Here is an 18,952-nt window from a genome sequence, read left to right as displayed (position 1 = left end):
AAGGAAAACATTTTTGTTTATTTAAACAACTGAGTATTTGTAACATGTTCCTAAGACTTATATTACAATAAAATTTGTTCTTTTCTCCTGAAAAAGAAATACAAGGAGATTTAACTGAAAGAAGTCTACGTTACAGATTACATGTATAAGACAAGTGGGAGGGAAATTGAAGGTAAGAGAACAGGTTAAAATAGAAGTTTTTATTTTAAGGGCATATTTTTTGTTCATAATTCAAAAAGTGTCTAGTTGAAGTAGGCTTTATCTATGACGATGTTTACCCATGTGAGATCATCTCTCGTCAAATATTCATCGTCATCATTAACTGGAAGCTGCTACTCAGAAACAGACCAGCAAATCTGGAAAAAAAAAAAAAAAACAACTGGAATAGTTCACAATCTTTCATTCAGTCAGATCACACAGCTAGGCAGTGTGATCATTATTATTCTTTCATTCATCATTAGAATGAAAAGGTAAGTGAAACTATTTCATGGTTTAAGAAAATAAGAAATGAATATGAATATCTCAATGAGTATAAAAAGGCTTGTATGTCCACTTTCCATTCCACGTTAGTATCTTTGACACAATTCCCCTACCTCAGATGGAATGTTTCTCTACTGCTCATCTAAATGTGCTCAGTGAATCCCTAGAGAGTTTCTGCATCATTAACTGTTTACTTGGTGACCTCAGTAACAAGGTTTTATCCAGATGAAATGTCTGTTTCACAGGCTGCCTGAGGCAGTAAATGGAGGAACGTTGTACAACTCTCTGTGTTACATTGACAAATGAGCAATATCACATTAGCAATCTTAATCTTGCTACATTAAGCACTGAAGTACCTTTTGTTATGTCATCTTTCTAATAACTTTACATCTTAAGCTTTATCCCTGAAGTCTTTAGTTTCTACTGATGTGGAATGATGGAAACAAATCTAGCAGTATCCACTGTTCATATCTTAAGGCCCATATTTAAAAGCAGATGTTCTGAGTGTAGCCCTCATTTTAAAATGACATTATCATTTGAATTGTATATTACAAGGTGACAGAAAACTAAATATGCAATTTAACTGTGTATATTTCTGGCAAGAATGACTTCCGAGTTAGCTAAATGTGAACAAAAAGAAAAGCAGTCATTTATAGTGTTTTGTAGGGGAATCTTATACCATTGATTGGCTAAGTGGAATAATTTCATGTGTAGATCACATACAGAGGGATTCTACTGGAACTTTCTGTATACAATGCTTCTCAAATATATCTATTAATATATTGTAAAGATGTTGATCCTCACCCATGACTTTCAAAGGGAAGATTAAATGCAGAAGGGTCATTGTAAGTGGTTCTGGTCCCAGAAATTTTGGTAAATATCATACAGTGTATACAACTTCATAGTTTCTGGCATATATTTACATTTTTAAAATGAGAAAAATGAGGTAGAACCAGAATAAAGATCATTACTGGGAGTAAAGATTCTTAAGGGATAGGCAATGTTTGAGACAAGCAGAAACGGTCAGATAAGTTGATGTTAGGAGAAATGAACCCTAAGATAAGGACTCAAATGGTTTTTCTTTCTTGCTGTTGTTTCTAACACATCTATAAGATTTCTTTGTTGCTTTGTATGTCCCTCCCCCAAAGTATAACTCCTGTTTCACTGTATCTGATGTTGGTATAATTTGGGGAGGTGAAGAAAAAAAACGAATTGTTTAAATAGGGATACAGGTGGACCCATTGCAACAATGAGATGTACAAGACATTATGTTGAAAAACAAACTTTACAACTTTGGCGGTAGGGGGAGGAGGGGATGGTAGGGCAGGGATGGTAAGGAAAAACAAAGGAGGAGGCAACAATGCTTGATAAGAAATGTACTCATTACCTTGCTCATGTAATTGTAACTCCTCTGCACAGTATTTTAACAATAAAAAAACTTATTAATAAAAACTTTTTAAAAAAGAATGAACAATCTGGGGCTGGGAAGGTGGCTCAATGGTAGAGTGCTTGCCTTGCATGCATGAGGCCCTGGGTTCCATTTCCTCAGTACCATATAAGCAGAATAAAACGTAAGTGGCTCAAGTGGTAGAGCGCTAGCTTGAACTGAAGTGCTGATGGACAATAACCAGGCCCAGAGTTCAGGCCCCACAACTGACAAAAAAAATCCTTGGGCCATTTGAATATGATTGATTAGGAAAATGGGAATAGTAAATATATCTATTATGCTTTAATGTGTGTTATAAAAAATAAAGCAAGATTCACAAAATAGAAGGACTACATTATTATTAGTCTATTTCCCTATCTCACTAATTTCTTTATGTTCTCAAAATGTCAGTTTCTAGCTAACAAATTAGTTCTTCAGTCTGTAGTCTGAAGAATTCTATAAAGACAAGTTAGAAATGATTTCTTCAGTAACTTTTTAAAACTGTAATATTTTTGTCTTTTCCTTTTTGGTACTGCGGATTGAACCCAGGACATTAAACTTGCTATGCAACTGCTTTGCCACTGAGCTGCATCCCAGTCCAGATTTCTGCAGCAACTTAACAAGAGCATCTGCATTTCAAAGTTAAGAATGAGTACATCATGAGAGCTCCAAGTAATGGATATTTAATAAGAGCTACTGTATCTGGATTTGTTGCACTGTATGCTACATAAACATAGTTTACATCTAAGTGTTATATGTGTAGTATTTACCTATAGTATATATGGTATACGTATATATAGCTCATATATCTACACAGTAGGATATCAACCTAGCTTCACGGATGATCTCTTGCAAATACTATTGTTTTTCAGTAACAAGGGCAGGAATTAGTTGGGTAGATTAAAATGAGCATGAATATTCCTTCATCAACTCATTGTTTTGTTTGGGATTTTTTATTTGGCAAACATTTTCAGCAAGAGTAAAAATATATTTCATGCATCAGAGAAACTACAGAGATCGACAAGTTAAAGAAAAATATACAATCCTTGTACTAATATATTAATGTAAGCATTATATAATGGTATATCAGAAGCTACTATGTGGGAGTAAATATTACAATATTTAAGGATTCTTAAAGCAGTGGGTACCTGGTTAGAGTTAGGAGGAATACAAGATTAACACTACAAGAATGGGTGGATTTGATTTATTTCAGGTGTTTTCCACTGTAGTACTAAGGAGAGTAAAAGTAGGTGGTAGAGCAGAACAGAGTTGTCCTTAATATTCACCTCTGTCCTTCTGGTCATTTTGTTCCTAAGTCTCTGCTCTTCTGCCAATTTGATCTGCTATGATGCAGGACTCAGATCTCAACTACTGCTTCTAACATTGTGACTTCTCCTTGCTTTTAGCTCTGGGTCTTAGCCTTAATCTTCATTCTCAACCTATATATATATATATATATATATATATATATATATATATATACATATATATATATATGTACACACACACACACACACACATATATAATGTATATATATATATATAATTTATATATACATATATATGCATATCATACACATGTATATATACATATATATACAAATCTGACTTTTTAAAGTATTTTATGAAGCATTAAAGTATTTAATTTACCATATTCAAAGAAAAGTAGTTATGTAAGTGGAAGTAAAATGTTTGTTTTTCTACCAAAAGCTCATTTTGTTTTGGAAATGATTATTTCAAGAGACATAGAAATGCAGAAGTGACAAATAGTTTGGTGTGAATCTTCTAAATTTACTGGAGTATGCTTATGTTCTAGTTACTAATATGTGAAACACACATGTGCTACAGCAGAGCTTTGAGAAATTCTAATTTTAAGGGACCTCTAAGCACAGGCTAGAGGTTTGCAGGCCAGAGAATGTAGGTGGTGAACTGATTTCATGCATACATGAAAATGAGCTACATTCAGGAGCGAGTGAGTGATTTATCCAATGTGTCAGAATCATTAGAAAACAGATTAATAACAATCAACTCAATTTATCTCAGCAGTGGTTTTTCTTGGATCTGCTCTGCTTACTTTATTATTCTTTATTGTTATTTTATGAGAAATTATGCTGCTATGTTGGGCTTGGTATAGAAGCAAAAAGGAAACAAGTAGCACAATTTGCATTGTATTCTCTAATGGCCAATCAAATATGCTCACAATAAATATTTGCTGAGCCAATAAACATGTTGTATGCATTTAAGTATGTTATACATATATATATATATATATATAAATAGATATAAGGTATTAGTTTGAAAGAGATCAATGTATTTTTCTTAATGCAATTATCTCATACTAGAAAAAAGGTGACTTCAATCCTCTGTCTTTCTCTTTTTGTCATTCTTTCTCTGGGTAAACATATGGATTTCCATAAATAATGTGCACTATAGGTTGCCTGCTGTTTTTCCTCCTGTGTAATATATTTTAGAATGTTCTTCTCTTTGAGCTATTACACAATAGGAGAGAGCAAGAAAGTGTCATCATCATCATCATCATCATCACCATCATCATCATCATCACCATCATCATCATCATCTATCTCATGAATTATAACATGCACTTTGAGCCAGCACTAGTTTTCATGCCATTAGCTGCCAACATCCTGTTAGTATCTTAATTAGGAATCACTTAATTAAATTAACAAGATCAATGGTAGTTCTATTTGCTTAAGATCCAGAACACAGTCACAATCATGAAAGCTTTTTCTTCTTTCAGATAAAATGACTTCCACTTTTGGATACACATTAACTCTAACCTTAATGTTCTTTCTCAGACTTGCCTAGTGTATATATATGACAGCACAAACATACACATACTCTCTCTCTCTGTCTCTCTCTCTGTCTCTCTGACTCTGTCTCTGTCTGTCTCTCTCTCTCTTACACACACACACACATTAGTGTTTGGGAAAGAATTTCTTTCTGACTTTCAATGTACTGCTAGCATGTTGAACAGGTTCAGTGATAAATCACACAGTGCTTTGGTTTATTTTTCACTGCAATTTCCCTGGAACATTTTTGACAACCATTTAATTTGCCATGGGATATTTATGTACTAACTCTCACTTGAAGCAATTTATTCTTTAAAATGAAGTAGGAACAATAGACACAATAGTATGATTTCAATAAATAACAGAAATTTACTGCAATTGCTGCTATATTAGGATGTAACTCTACTGTCTTCAGAAACTGATAGGATTTTAAGAGGAAAAATGCCTTTCAAAGTGACAAGCGAGGAATGGAATTGAGATAAACAACTCAGAAGGAATGCCCAGATGTTCGTGGTCTCCTTGTGAGCTTGTTACATTTTTTTAAGCATTCTGTATCTTCCTGGCTCTAGATTAGAATAACAAATTGTGTGTGTGTGTGTGTGTGTGTGTGTGTGTGTGTGTGTACCAAAACTGAGGCTTGAACTCAGAGCCTCTTGCTTAGCTTTCTTACTCACAACTGGTGAGCATTCTACTGCTTCATTGGAGATGGAATCTCTCAGACCTTTTGTCCTGTCTGGCTTTGAACTCCAATCCTTCAGCTTTCATCCTTGTGAGTAGCTAGAAATGCAAGAATAACTGGTGCCAGGCTAGAGTGGCCTTTTAAAAGTCAATACATGAGCACTGACGTAAGCCTTCAAGTGATAAGTGTCTCTATGGCTTTTCTTAAGCATCAAACATTAAAATCAGGTTTTGTTTGGCTATGGAAATTGGGAAAGAATAAGTTTGCCTTGGTGATTGAATGGCAAAGTTTCTTAGTTTACCAGTTGTGATACTGTTAGAGGGTTTCTAGCCATTCATCTCTTAAAAGGACTGTGAGGGGATTGAGGGCAAACAGGATGTTTATTCATTAGTTATGAAGTTGGTGACAGAGGTTGCAGCTTTTGATCAATCCACTCTAATTCATCACTGATTATTCTTCACTATAACGTTTGAATGTTTTAAAGGGTAGCACATTGTTACAAGCACAGTGAGAATAAATGCATCAACAGATTCCCCTTAACTATTCTTCTTGGTTTAAGATGTTTCTTATTAGACATGAAACAACTTATAAACAAGGGTAAAACATCACTGTGCCTGCAATTGTCTCACAATAAAATCAAAAGTTAAATGATATTAGTTTAAAACTTGATTAGATTCTGTGTCCTTAGATGCTAGATTTGCTGACCCATCTCTCAGGATTTCTTTGGGTACAGCATTAATTCTATTCATAATTTAACTAGCCTCTTACTATGCTTAACTCTCCAGTGAGTATCATGTTGAAATTTAATCCCTAATGTGAGGTGATAATGGTTGAGATCTTTAAGAGATGATTGGGTCATGCAAACAATAACTTATTCACCAACTCTAGCATCTGCAGACATAGAAGAAAAAAAATCCGCTATCTATGAACTAAGAGTGTAGGCCTTCACTAGATACATAATATGCCAATGTATTGATCTTGAACTTTCAAAACTCAGGGCTAGGAGAAATAAACTTGGGTTGTATATAAGCCACACAGACTATGACACTTGAATCACAACAACCTGAACACAGAAAGACACCAGAGATGTGAAGAAAAAATATTCTGAATGTCACTAAGCAGAGCATTCTGTGAAGGAAAAGTAATCAAATTCGCAAAGACTAAAGTCTAGTGAGATGATTTTTAAGGGAAGGACTTAACTTTGTCCTATGTTATATATTTTGAAACATTTCCTTTGTCCCAGTTCCTCTTATAGAATCGTCCAATGACTTGAAATTTAAGTCAAGGGCCTCAGAATTCAATCATACATTTTTAAATGTTCTTGTTATTTTTCAATTTAGGCCATGCTCTATTCATTGAGAACCAACCCAAGTGAAAAAAAATCATGTATTCCCAGAGACTCTGCATTCTGCTTTGAAGGATATAAAAACAAGTGGATACTATAGATAAATGGAATATATTATGTTCTAAATATGGTTAAGTGTGAAACCAAGAAACCTGAAGCAGGGAGGGGACAGATAAGTTCATAAAGGACTTGTAGAGGACAGGTCTTCTGGAATTAGAATGAAAGAATGTGATGGGGTCATCCCTGTGAATGTCAAGGGTCAAGGAGAGCACACACTTCAGGAAGAAGAGCAAATGCAAACAATATTCTACTGTGGCAGAAATCACATGAGTGAAAATGAACTTGGTGTGGACGAAGCCAGATCACAGAAGGCATTGCAGTTTTGTTGACAGCATTAGCTCTGCTTCAAGTAAACTGAGACACTGTAAGGCTCTGAGTAGAAGTTTGATGACAGCCAAATATTTCCCTTAACTAGTATAATAAAAATAAATGAGAGTGGTTATATTTCTGAAATATTTATCACTGACCCTAAAACTATGAAAAAGGTGTACGACAACATACAAACAGATTTGTTAAAATTTAGTAGTGCTTTCTCCCTGTAGAAACAAGAGAACATAAAATGTGAGCAATAACATTTTAGGACATGTAACCCTACAGTATGTGCTTTCCTTGGCATTTCGATAAATAAAAGACAACATCAAAATTTTCTACCCAGTCAAATGAAGTTGGATTATTAGAATATAAAAGTTAGTCATAAAATCCCATTAATTACAGCAAAGGCAGGATATCATGACGTGAGTACAAATGTTAGGTAAAGTTTTCAGAGATTTGAGCTTTAAGCACAAACTACCAGTATATCATATAAACTACATTTTTCTCTCTTGCTGGCTATGAAGTTGCAAACTAGTATGCTTTGAAGTAGATGTATAGAGAAGAACACATGGCATGTGACAGGTACTCAAGGATTGAAAGCAACTTTTGGTTAATAGGAAGTAAATGTCTAAGCCCTTCTGAGAGTTGTGAAGATGGACAATGGCCAGAAGATACTGTCATTTCTGGATTTAAAGTTGGAAAATAAAAATGTGAATATCCTTTTCAACTGGACCAAGGGAAAATTATTTTCTCCCAAGCCTTGAGAAAGGAACACAGATTTGATAATACATTGGTTGAATGCATATTGAACTTCCCACCCACAACTGCTGAATGCCTTGCCTTATTCAAATATTACACTGATTAAATATTGAAGAATAAATGAAAACCAGAAACCAAGCTGGACACTGGTGTCTCCATACCTGCCAAAAAAAAAAGAGAGAGAAAAAGAAAGAAAAGATAGAGACAAATTGGGGAAAGAGAAGAAAACATAGGAAGAAGAAAACCAAGTGCTAGAACATTAGAAATGAAATAATAATAATAAAAAGAGCAATTTAAATCCTAACTACTCAGTCAGTTGAGATTTGAGGATCAGGTTTCAAAGCCAGGCTGGGCAGAAAAGATCATGGAACTCTTATCTTGAATTAACCATCAAAAAACCAAAAGTGACGCTGTGCCCATTTTGAGCTGAAGAGCTCAGGGACAGCGCCCAGACCCAAATTCAAGCCACACGACTGACCAAAAACAAACTAAAACAACAAAAGAAATAAAAACAAACCAGAATCTAGTTTACAGGAAGAAAGAAAATGATCAAGCCAAACTATGGAGAATGCCAAAGATTAAAATTTGTGCATTGTTAAATTACCAAAACAGATGAACTTGTTGATGTCATATTTAGTGTATTCTGTTATTATGCAACAAACAATTTATTTACTGGTGCAATCTTACATAGACATGGTAAGTACTCGATAAAAGCAAGCCAATGTGGAAAGATTTACTTTGGCCCATCATTTCAAAGGTATGATTCCATCTTGGTGGGAGGGAATGGTGAAGTGGAGAAGCTTCTATCACAAAATCCATGATACATAGAGAGAGAAAGACTTCTGTAGATTTCTATGTGAGAAATTGTAATAGTCTATGTAATAAACTTGCAAGTAATACATTTGGTGGTATGCTAGTGTAGACAAATGCATAAACTGAAATATGGTAGGCTCAGGGGAGATCTCAAATAGTGTAATTCTTCAGAAAGACATAGTCAAATTTCAACGAACTAAATACTAGAAGTGGGTACTTGAAAAAGATGGGGTGTATTTGAGGGGAGGAGGGTAGATGAATATGATGGAGCGGATGTGCTGGGTGTGGCCCTTGGATGGCAATTCAGTCTTAGAAGTGGGGATGGAATGAATGGATTCAGTGCCTCAAGTACAGTCTCTTGGTGAAGTAGTTTTTTGTTGTTGTTTTGTTATGGTTGGTAATTGGCCTGGGCACTGTCCCTGAACTCTTCAGCTAAAGGGGAGCCATCTACCAATTGAGCCAAAGTGACACTTCTGGTTTTCTGGTGGTTAATTCAAGATAAGAGTCTTATGGATTTTCCTGCCTGGGCTGGCTTTGAACCTCGATCCTCATATCTCAGCCTACTGAGTAGCTAGGATTACAGGCAGGATCCACTGGTGCCCGGCTTGAAATAGCTTTTGAATGAATATTGGACAAGAGATAATAAAGACCTTGATCCCAATGTATTGTATTAAAAGCTAATTTGTTGAGTGATAACTCCTTAAAGAACACATAATTTGAAAACAGCTTTTTTGACACCCTTTCCACTGTTTGAGGCAGAAACATGAAATCAGCAGAAATGATATAGGAGATAGAATTAGTAGAGAATAGTGTTAATATAGTCATCTGAAATCATATTCCCCAGGCTTGAGAAAGAAAAGGTTGATCATTGGCATGCTAATTCCCAGTTGACATCTGAGTGTCAAATTTAATAATGTATATTCTATGTTAATAACAACAATTAGAATTTTTCAGAAGATTAAACTTATGGAACTTCAAGGCCTCCCAGTATACACAAAATACCCACTGAACAACAAGAAACTAAATACAAAATATTACATTCATGTTACAGATTAAGACAGTCAAACTCCAAAAGAAGAAAAGAGAGCAAATGGGAATTAGCTAGAATTAAAAATTAGTGAAGGAGTAAAAAAATTGTAGATCCCATGGATTAAAAAAAAAAATTAACCAGCTCCAAGAATAAGACACTTAAAAGCTTATAGTAATTCACATCAAAATCAATTTGCTTTGAAAACTGACCAGAAAGTTAAAAGGGAAACAAAGAGAAAAAGACATATAGAAAGCAATAATATTGGAAATGACAGTGGTTTTTCTATTCCAAGAACATAAATGAGAAGTGAGGAGATTAATGCCAAAATGAGAAGTGAGGAGATTAATGCCAATAAAATATTAAATAACTTTGCTCAAATTTTCTATTGGGACTGGGGCTGAGAAGCTTCAGTCAATCCTGTTCCCCAGAGTATGTCTCAATGCTCAGCCTCCTTTAAACTTGTTTACTCTCTTCAGTGTAGCACACTTCTAGTAACTATTTGTAGACACTTATCCGTAATGTTTACTCCTTAAATATGGATTCTAATTATCAATAATCTTAACATACAGTGGACCTTTCTAAGTCAAAGGTAGAGTTAGAGTTTCAAATGATAATTTTAAAGACAATATTTAAAATGTAGAGAAAGTTAACTATTTCATATTGCTTTAATGACCTGTATTATTTTAAAGATTAGGAAATGGACCCTATTTCCTTCTTTCTTTCTTTCTTTTTTGTTGGTTATGGGGCTTGAACTCAGGGCCAGTCCCTGAGCTGTTTTGCTCAAGGCTAGTGCTCTGCCACTTAGAGACACAGCTCCACTTCTAGTTTTTGAGTGGTTAACTGGAGATAAGAGTCTTCATGGGGAGTTTTCTGCCTGGGCTAGCTTTGAACAGCAGTCCTTGGATCTCAGCCCCCTGAATAGCTAGGATTACAGGTGTGAGCCACCAGTGCCCAGCTTGACTCATTTTATATATTTTTTATAATTTAATTTTATTGTAAAGATGGTATACAGAGGAGTTACAATTACATACATATGGTAGTGATTACATTGCTTGTAAACATTGTTACCCTCTCCCTCATTTTTCTCCCACTTTCCCTCTCCCAACCCCATCCCTCAAATTGTAACACTCCTTTCCAACATGGTTTCTTGTGAGTATTGCTGTTGCATTGGTTTCCTCTCTGTCCTTCGTCTCACCAATTTGTTATTCTCCTTTCCATACCCAAATCAGATAAACATATATGCAAGACACAGGGTACCCAAATCATAAACAGTGTCAGCAGGGGATAAACCAAAGGAAAAAATAACGAAAGAAAAAGGAAATAACTTTACAAAGTACATTAAGAACAACAACACAAAAAAGCCCCTCACTTCCATATCTTGGAGTTCATTTCGACTAGCATAATTTTCTAGAGTCATATATACATAGCTATTGAGCCATTGTGATCCTTTAGAAATATCCTGGACATTTTCTAATCATTTTACAAATGAGAGAAAACATGGAGCCTGTGTTTCTTTGGGTCTGGCTTACTTCACTTAATAAGATTTTTTTCCCAAAACTTTCCATTTCCTTAGGAATGGGGCGATGCCATTCTTTCTGATAAAGCATAGAATTCCATTATATATACCGCATTTTATGGATCCATTCATCTCCTGAGGAGCATCTGTGTTGGTTCCATATCTTACCTATGGTGAATAATGGTACAGTGAACAAAGTTGTGCTGGTAGCATTAGTATGGCCTTCTTTGTGTTTATTTGGGTAAATGCCTAGGAGTGGGATTTCTGGATCATAGGGTTGTTCTATGTTTAGTTTTTTGAGTAATCTCCATACTGCTTTCCAGAGTGTAAAACCAGTTTACATTCCCAACAAAAGGGTTGTAGCAGTTCATTTTGGTCATATCCCTGCCAGCATATACTATTATTTCTTTTCTTAATAATGGCCATTTTAACTGGGTTGAGGTTGAATCTCAATGTGGTTTTGATTTGTATTTCTTTTATGGCCATAGATGTTGAATATTTTTGAGACACAAATCCACTTCCAGCCTTTGAGTGGTTAATTTATGATAAGAATCTCATGGGGACTTTGCAGCCTGGGCTGTGTTTGATCTCAGCACCCTGAGTAGCTAGAATTACAGGTGTGAGCCACCAGTGTCCAGCTGGACTCAATTTCTTAATGCACCTGGACTAAAGAGAAAGATGTGAAAGCAGCCAGCATTCAATTCATTTTCTGTTCTGCTAAACTGAGGGGGAGATCATGGGTTATACACCCTATTAAGATGCCACAGCCATGCCACAACCACGATACATGGAATAGAGATTGTAATTATTGTTATTATTATTATTGTGGTTATTATACTGAATCTTAAAGTTTTATTGGTATATCTATTGGGACTAAAATGGAGGAAGGCTTTTAATGGAAGAGGAATTATTAACAATTAATAGTTTTTTCCTACTGTGCTGTTTTGCATGCATTCTTATTGTAACATTAAATAAAAGCCTATGCTCAGAGCAAAACTATCTTAAACACAATTGTGTAGTACAGTAGCTTTCAAATAAAAATGGAATAAAAGCCAATTAAGAGTTTTGTTTTCACCTATCCAGATAACACCTTAATTATTTGCATTTGTGGCATGAATTTCCTTGGATAATTAGTCTCATGGACTCTTGCCAGGAGGCATATTTCCTTTTTTCTAGCACTTTCTAGAAATAACTGAAATATTAGACAAGTACTCTTACAACAAATTATATTAAGAAGTTTAATTAGAAGGAAATGAAATATTACACTGATATTAAACAGTAAGTGGTTGAATTGCAAAAAGACACCAGCAACTACTCGGTCTACATAACTCTTTCATCTAAATCTCTTTGTAACTCCATTAAGTGGCATGGCTTTTGTGTTCTGTCTTGCTATATTTCTAGGCACATTTTATTTACTAGGTTGGGCCTTCTGAAGTCTTTCTACTCCCTGAGACTCATAACTGTTTTCTTACTCAATGCTATCACTAGGATGTAGTATGTATCCCTATGTTATAGATCCACACAAATCTCAGATCAGCTTTAGACAACATCTTATTTTCTCTTTGCTGCAAGTGATTCAGATCTTGTTTCTTCCTAACAAGAGATCAGAGATCAGGCTGTGTCTTGGTCCAAAGTGATCCCTGATTGTATAGGACAGTAGCTTTGTCTCTCTGCTTGTCCTGAGTGATACCATTTTATGGAAGGATCATTCTTACTCTATGTTGAGTTCAAATACTGAGTCTGAATGACTCTACGTCTTGTGTGTGCAAGTGAACAACTAGCATCTGTCTAAAACAAATCATGAGACAGAATGATAAATAACTTTTTATGTAAAGAAATGATCGCTACACATGAACTTATAAAAATGAACATAAAAACACAGGCACACTGGCTTATCAAAACATTTTCAGGAAAAACAAGGCCATGAATTTTTCAAATGTATCAGACCTAAGAATGATACAACTTTCTCACCTGTCTCCAATTGGGATCACAATGTGATCATACTGGGATCATACTGGCTCATACTGCACCCTTTATCAGATTATCTAGTTCATATTGCAAAAGTCTACATGTGAAGAATTCTGTTCCCTTCAGCTCAGGATGGTCCCTGCTAGACAAGAATTTCTGTGAGTTAGTGTCATGTCCACACTAGTACCCTGGAATCATCTCTTCTGCTTTGAACTAGCTGTATAGTTCGACACTGCTATGCCTTAACTACTCCATAATTGTTTTTTTTTTCTTTCTATTTTTTCCAAGTAGTACTGGGGTCCTGAATTAAGTTCATCACTATATCTTACCCATCCAGCTACACTAAATTTCCTAGCCTCTATGTCAGCTTTCAGGTCTTGCTTTCAAGGTCTCTTGGAACCCTAGTACTGGGCCAAACTTTAGCCTTTTGTAGGTTTATGGCATTGTGAAATACAATGTGCAATCTGATGATTAATACCCATAATTACAATAGGAATAAACAAGATATTAAAAAAATAAAAGAACCTGTTTGTCAGTTGGTTTACAGTTATCAAACAAAATCAGTACTACTCGGAACATTATTGCCAAAGGTTTTGGCACAGATTGTCATTAAATTCTGACACTATGGGAAGTTACAATCATGTCCCAATACGTTTGAACATAGCTATGCCAAGACACAGGCAATTCGGACCTTCTTCTCTTCTAGCTACACAGAGGCCAACAGAAGAAAACAATGCTGTAATACATCTTGGTGTCTTTTATAGTATGAGTGGGATATTTTAAAATAGTTTGAACAAATTTCTCTCTGCCTATCACAGGTCCTTTTACAATCTTGAGTTTTGCTTTATATCACCAATTTGGGTTTTTTCAGTTTCCTATCAGATCTTTTCTTTGGATATACTCAAATGCTTTCCCTCAACGCATTTAGTTTTTTTTTGTTTATTATAGCCTTTTAGGGTGTCCAGTGAATACATTTATGATTCAAATAACTATTGTAATCTTTCATTGCTTTATATGATGTAAATATTTCAAGCTTCTGAGTTCTATTATATTTCTTATCATCTCAAACTTAATCTGGAAACAATCTAGAATTTTACCACTCTTTATGCTAGTTACATTTCATTCTGGCTCAAATTTTCATGTGCTTATATACTTGTGTCATTGCAAAACAATTTTGTTTCTTCCTTTACATAAAAATTTTTATTGGTAAACATGTTTTATGTTAATTTTCTTATGAAGTTGACAAGCAATTTGGTCTAATTTCTTTGAAATTTGCTTATATATAATTAGGGATATTTAACTAATTTAAGTCTGTTAATGGCAGGATCATTGTTGGAGTGAAACATGATTTTCTGAACTGACTGATTTTTAAAATTATTACATGTGTGCCCTCTAATGTAAAACTGCATTCATAACAAGAAAAAAACCTGCATGCTAATGGGATTTGGAGTTATCCATAGGAAATTAATTTGAATATATCAAGGTAAAAGTTTGCAAATAAGTTTGTGAAACAGATAACAAAAAGAATATTGGAGGAGATGGAAAATAATCTGTCTTTTCACTGAAGTCATCATATATTTGATTTTGGCAAGTTTCTTTCCTTCTTCAGCCTCAATCTTCTTAACTATTCATGATTACTTTTAATGTTCTTCTGAAATGTGGATAAATCCTAATCAGCAAATGATTGTCTCCCAAAATTCTAATGATTCTGTACTGAGAAAATTGGGCTAATGTTAACTAAAGTTCATCCAACTTTAAAATATTTTAGTTGTTTTTATCAGATTACTGAATTTTTAATGTAGTTTCAGAGTTAAAATTATTATCGATATCACTAATTACAGATGGACTCCAAAAGGAGAATTGTAGGTAACTTTTCCATGCAATGTTTTTTAAACAAATTTGAGAAAATAAGTCACAAAATCAGGAAAAATATTAACAAACTTTTTATATAACAGTAAACACCAAGGAAAGTTTAAAATGATCAATACTTTCTTTTTTATTTTATTTTCAAATGTTTATTTTATTGTAAAGATGCTTACAGAGGGGTTACAGTTACATGAGTAAGGCAATGAGTATTTTTTTGTCGAGCATTGTTACCCTTTCCCTTGTTTTTCTCCTACCATCCCTTCCTTCCTCAACCTCAATATAATGTCAAATACATTTGGACACAATCATATGCAATTGTATTGAACTTAAACTCACGAACTTTGCTAAAATATGGCACTTCCCGTGACAGTCCAAAATCATAGAGTTGATTCACAGGAGCAGAACCTGTCACTTCTAGTACCTACAAAGAGTAAAATATGATATTATTAATAATAAAACAATAAAACCCAAATTCATCTCCAAAACCCAGAAAGTAAAACAGTTTACTTGTTACCTTGACCTTAGCCCAGTGGGACTTCTATTGGATTTCTAACCTCCAGAACCATAAGATAATAAACTTAACTTTTAAGTCATGGAGTTTCACAAAAACCTGTGGAAGCAATAATAGGAAATCAATACATAAAATACAATGCAACATTTAATACCACTTTGTAACTCTTAGAGAAATAAATACCTTTTTGTCATTTTTGGCATTATCATTTGTTAAAATTTCTTTTTATGATCTTCTTTTTGAATGAATTGATTTTAGATGTTTGTATTCTAGGTAGTTCATTTCCTTTATTTATTTATTTTTATTTCTAAAATAGATTTTTATTATCCTTAAGTAGTTGTAATAAGGAGTTATACAGAGAAGTTTTGAATACAATGCATCTCGATCAATGTCATTCATTTTAACATTCTCCCCTATGCCTTCCACCCCCACTCCTTTCCTCAATTTTCTATGTGTTGTAGGATATGCATTAAACTTTATGGCTACATTCTCAGTTCTCTTCTCTCTTTGTTCATGAGCTCCTCCCAGCCCCCCTCAACACGCTTCCTTTTAAATACTTATTTTCTGGTGTTTATTTTGTTGGACTATGTGAATTAGCCCTTCTGAGGAATTAGACACTTTGAGTTCTTCCCTTAATCTAATCTATTTCAATTAATACATTCGTGTACACTTGTAAATACTCCAGGTACTTTATTTGATCATTATACACTTTCAATGGATTCCTCACAGACATTTTTATTCTGCTTTGTTGTTTTTGTTTTATTTTTGTTTTGTTTTTGGTACTGGGGATTGAATCTAGCACTTGTAAGAAAGAGCTTTGCCACTGAAATACATCCCAGCCTTCCTTGTATTTTTGGTGAGGGATTGATTTTTTTGCATTATTTTCTTGTGTAGGATGCTCTAAATATATAAATAAATATTGACATATGTTAGTTTTAGCTTTATGCCTTCTGGGTTTTCGTCAGGAAAATCTAAATCAACTATATACATTTATGAAAACGTTTTCCTATATCTTCTTCTAATTTGTTTATATTTATCATTTTTAGCTAGTTGGTCCATCTGTAATTTACTTGTCTATAAAATACAAGATTGAAATGGGAATATTTATCCTCATACATAGACTTAAACATTATGGTGCTTTTGAATACCTGATATGAAACATTATTTCTATCAAAATGTTATCACATATAAAATTATGTTTCTGAATTTTCCATCTAACATACCATTCCCTGGATATAATTGAAAGAGCATTATTTGTGGAATTTTGTTGCCTAAAATGGCGTATCATCCATCATCAACAAATTTCTTCTGTCTCAAAATTATCATGGCTATGAAATGTGTTTTCCAACGGGCCATGTCCTTTTTCTGTGAACTTTACTCAGCAGTAGTAATGACTTCTCTTGCTAATATGATGGTGATCATATCCCAAATATATTATTTAGTTGGCTATTTCTAGGGCATTGAAAAACCTGGACACGATTAAGCAGACTTCCTGAGTTCAAGTTCATCCTGTGTGCCAACAATTTGTGTGAGGAAGTACCCAAGATACCCTTATTGTTCTGTCATGAACCATATGTATTTTAAAGTTTAGGGATTTAGTCACTTCTCTAAATTGTGCTAATTACAGTATAAATATTTCTTACTCTTTATTTATTATTATTACTACTATTATTTTGTTGTTGGTGGTGGTGGTCATGAAGCTTGAACCCTAGGATTGAACGCTGTCCCTCAGCATTTCAACTTAAGGCTAGCACCCTACCACTTGAGCCACTGTGCCACTTCCGGGTTTCTGAATGGTATTCTGTTGGAGATAAGGTCTCAGACTTTGCTGCCCCGGCTCGCTATGAACTGTGATCCTCAGATCTTGGACTCCTGAGTAGCTAGGATGACAGATGTGGACCACTGGCGGTCGGCTTTCTTTGTTCCTAATGTTGGTAACAACTATACTTTGTCATTTATTCTGTGGTACTTTGTTGAAATTCAATTTTATAATCTATGATTTGTTGTTGTAAGTATGTTTTCTTTGAAATAGTCAGGTGACTCATTTTTTTCTATTAGTGTGACTAACTTGAATATTGATTCTTCCCTAACAATGAATCCCATTAATGAAAGAAATATGTTTAATTTTCTGTTCTTAATACTTCGGTTTTTAGCAATATGATTTTAGTAAATATTTAATAGAAAATCCTTAAGAATTGTTGAGAAATTCTTTTTTTCTTTTTCTTTGTTCCCTTTCTTTTCTATTTCTTTCTTTTCCCCATTTTGCTGGTTCTGGGACTTGAACTTGGGCTCTGGGTGCCTCCCCAGAGCCTCTTTGTGCTCAAAGATAGCACTCTACAACTGAACCACATTGCCACTTCCAGCTTTTTTTGAGTAATTTATTGGAGATAAGAGTCTCATGAACTTTACTGCCCAGGCTGACTTTGCCCAGCAATGCTCAGAGCTCAGCCTTGTGAGTAATGAGGGCATAATCTACCAGTGCACGACTGGCAATTTCTTTCTCATAGTTGTCTAATCATTTATCAAATAGCTATTTTTTAAATCGAGAAAATGGCCAATTTAATTTAATCAAATTCTTCCTTTTTTTACTTTTTTCTTACTTATTTTTGTTTCCATTTTTAATAAGTTTTTTATTGTGAAAATACTGTACAGAGGGGTCACAGTTACACGAGCAAGGTAATGAGTACATTTTTTATCAAGCATTGTTGCCTCCTCCTTTGTTTACCCTTCCCATCCCTTCCCATCTCTTCCCATCTCCCCATCTCCCTCCCCATTCCCCCCCCCCTCCCGCCCCGCCAAAGTTGTGAAGTTCGTTTTTCGATATAATGTCTTGTACATCTCATGGGTCCACCTGTATCCCTTTTTAAACAATTTGATTTTTTTTCCCTTCCCCTCCACAAAGTATACCAACATCAAATACAGAGACAACAGGGGTTATACCGTGAGGGAGGGACATACAAAGCAACAAAGAAATCATCTTATAAATATGTTAGAAACAATCACAAGAAAGAACAAAAAACATTTGAGTCCTTATCTTGGGGTTCATTTCGCCTAACATCAACTTATCTGACCATTTCTGCTTGTCTCAGACATATACTAGTTATTGAAAATAAGGGAAACACTGGGACCTATGTTTCTTGGGCCTGGCTTACTTACCCAGATGCCCCTTAGTAGATGAATGGATCATACACAATGGAATTCTATGCCTCTATCAGAAAGAATGGCATTGCCCCATTTGTTAGGAAATGGAAAGACTTGGAAATGAGTACATTTCTTTTCAAGCATTGTTGCCTCCTCCTTTGTTTTTCTCCTACAATCCCTTCCCTCCCACTTCTACAACTACCTCCCACCCCACCAAAATTGTAAAGTTCATTTTT

Source organism: Dipodomys spectabilis, unplaced genomic scaffold (assembly GCF_019054845.1).
Source record: "Dipodomys spectabilis isolate Male_0828 unplaced genomic scaffold, ASM1905484v1 ptg000024l, whole genome shotgun sequence".
Classification (NCBI taxonomy): domain Eukaryota; kingdom Metazoa; phylum Chordata; class Mammalia; order Rodentia; family Heteromyidae; genus Dipodomys; species Dipodomys spectabilis.
Note: the sequence above shows the minus strand (reverse complement) of the source record.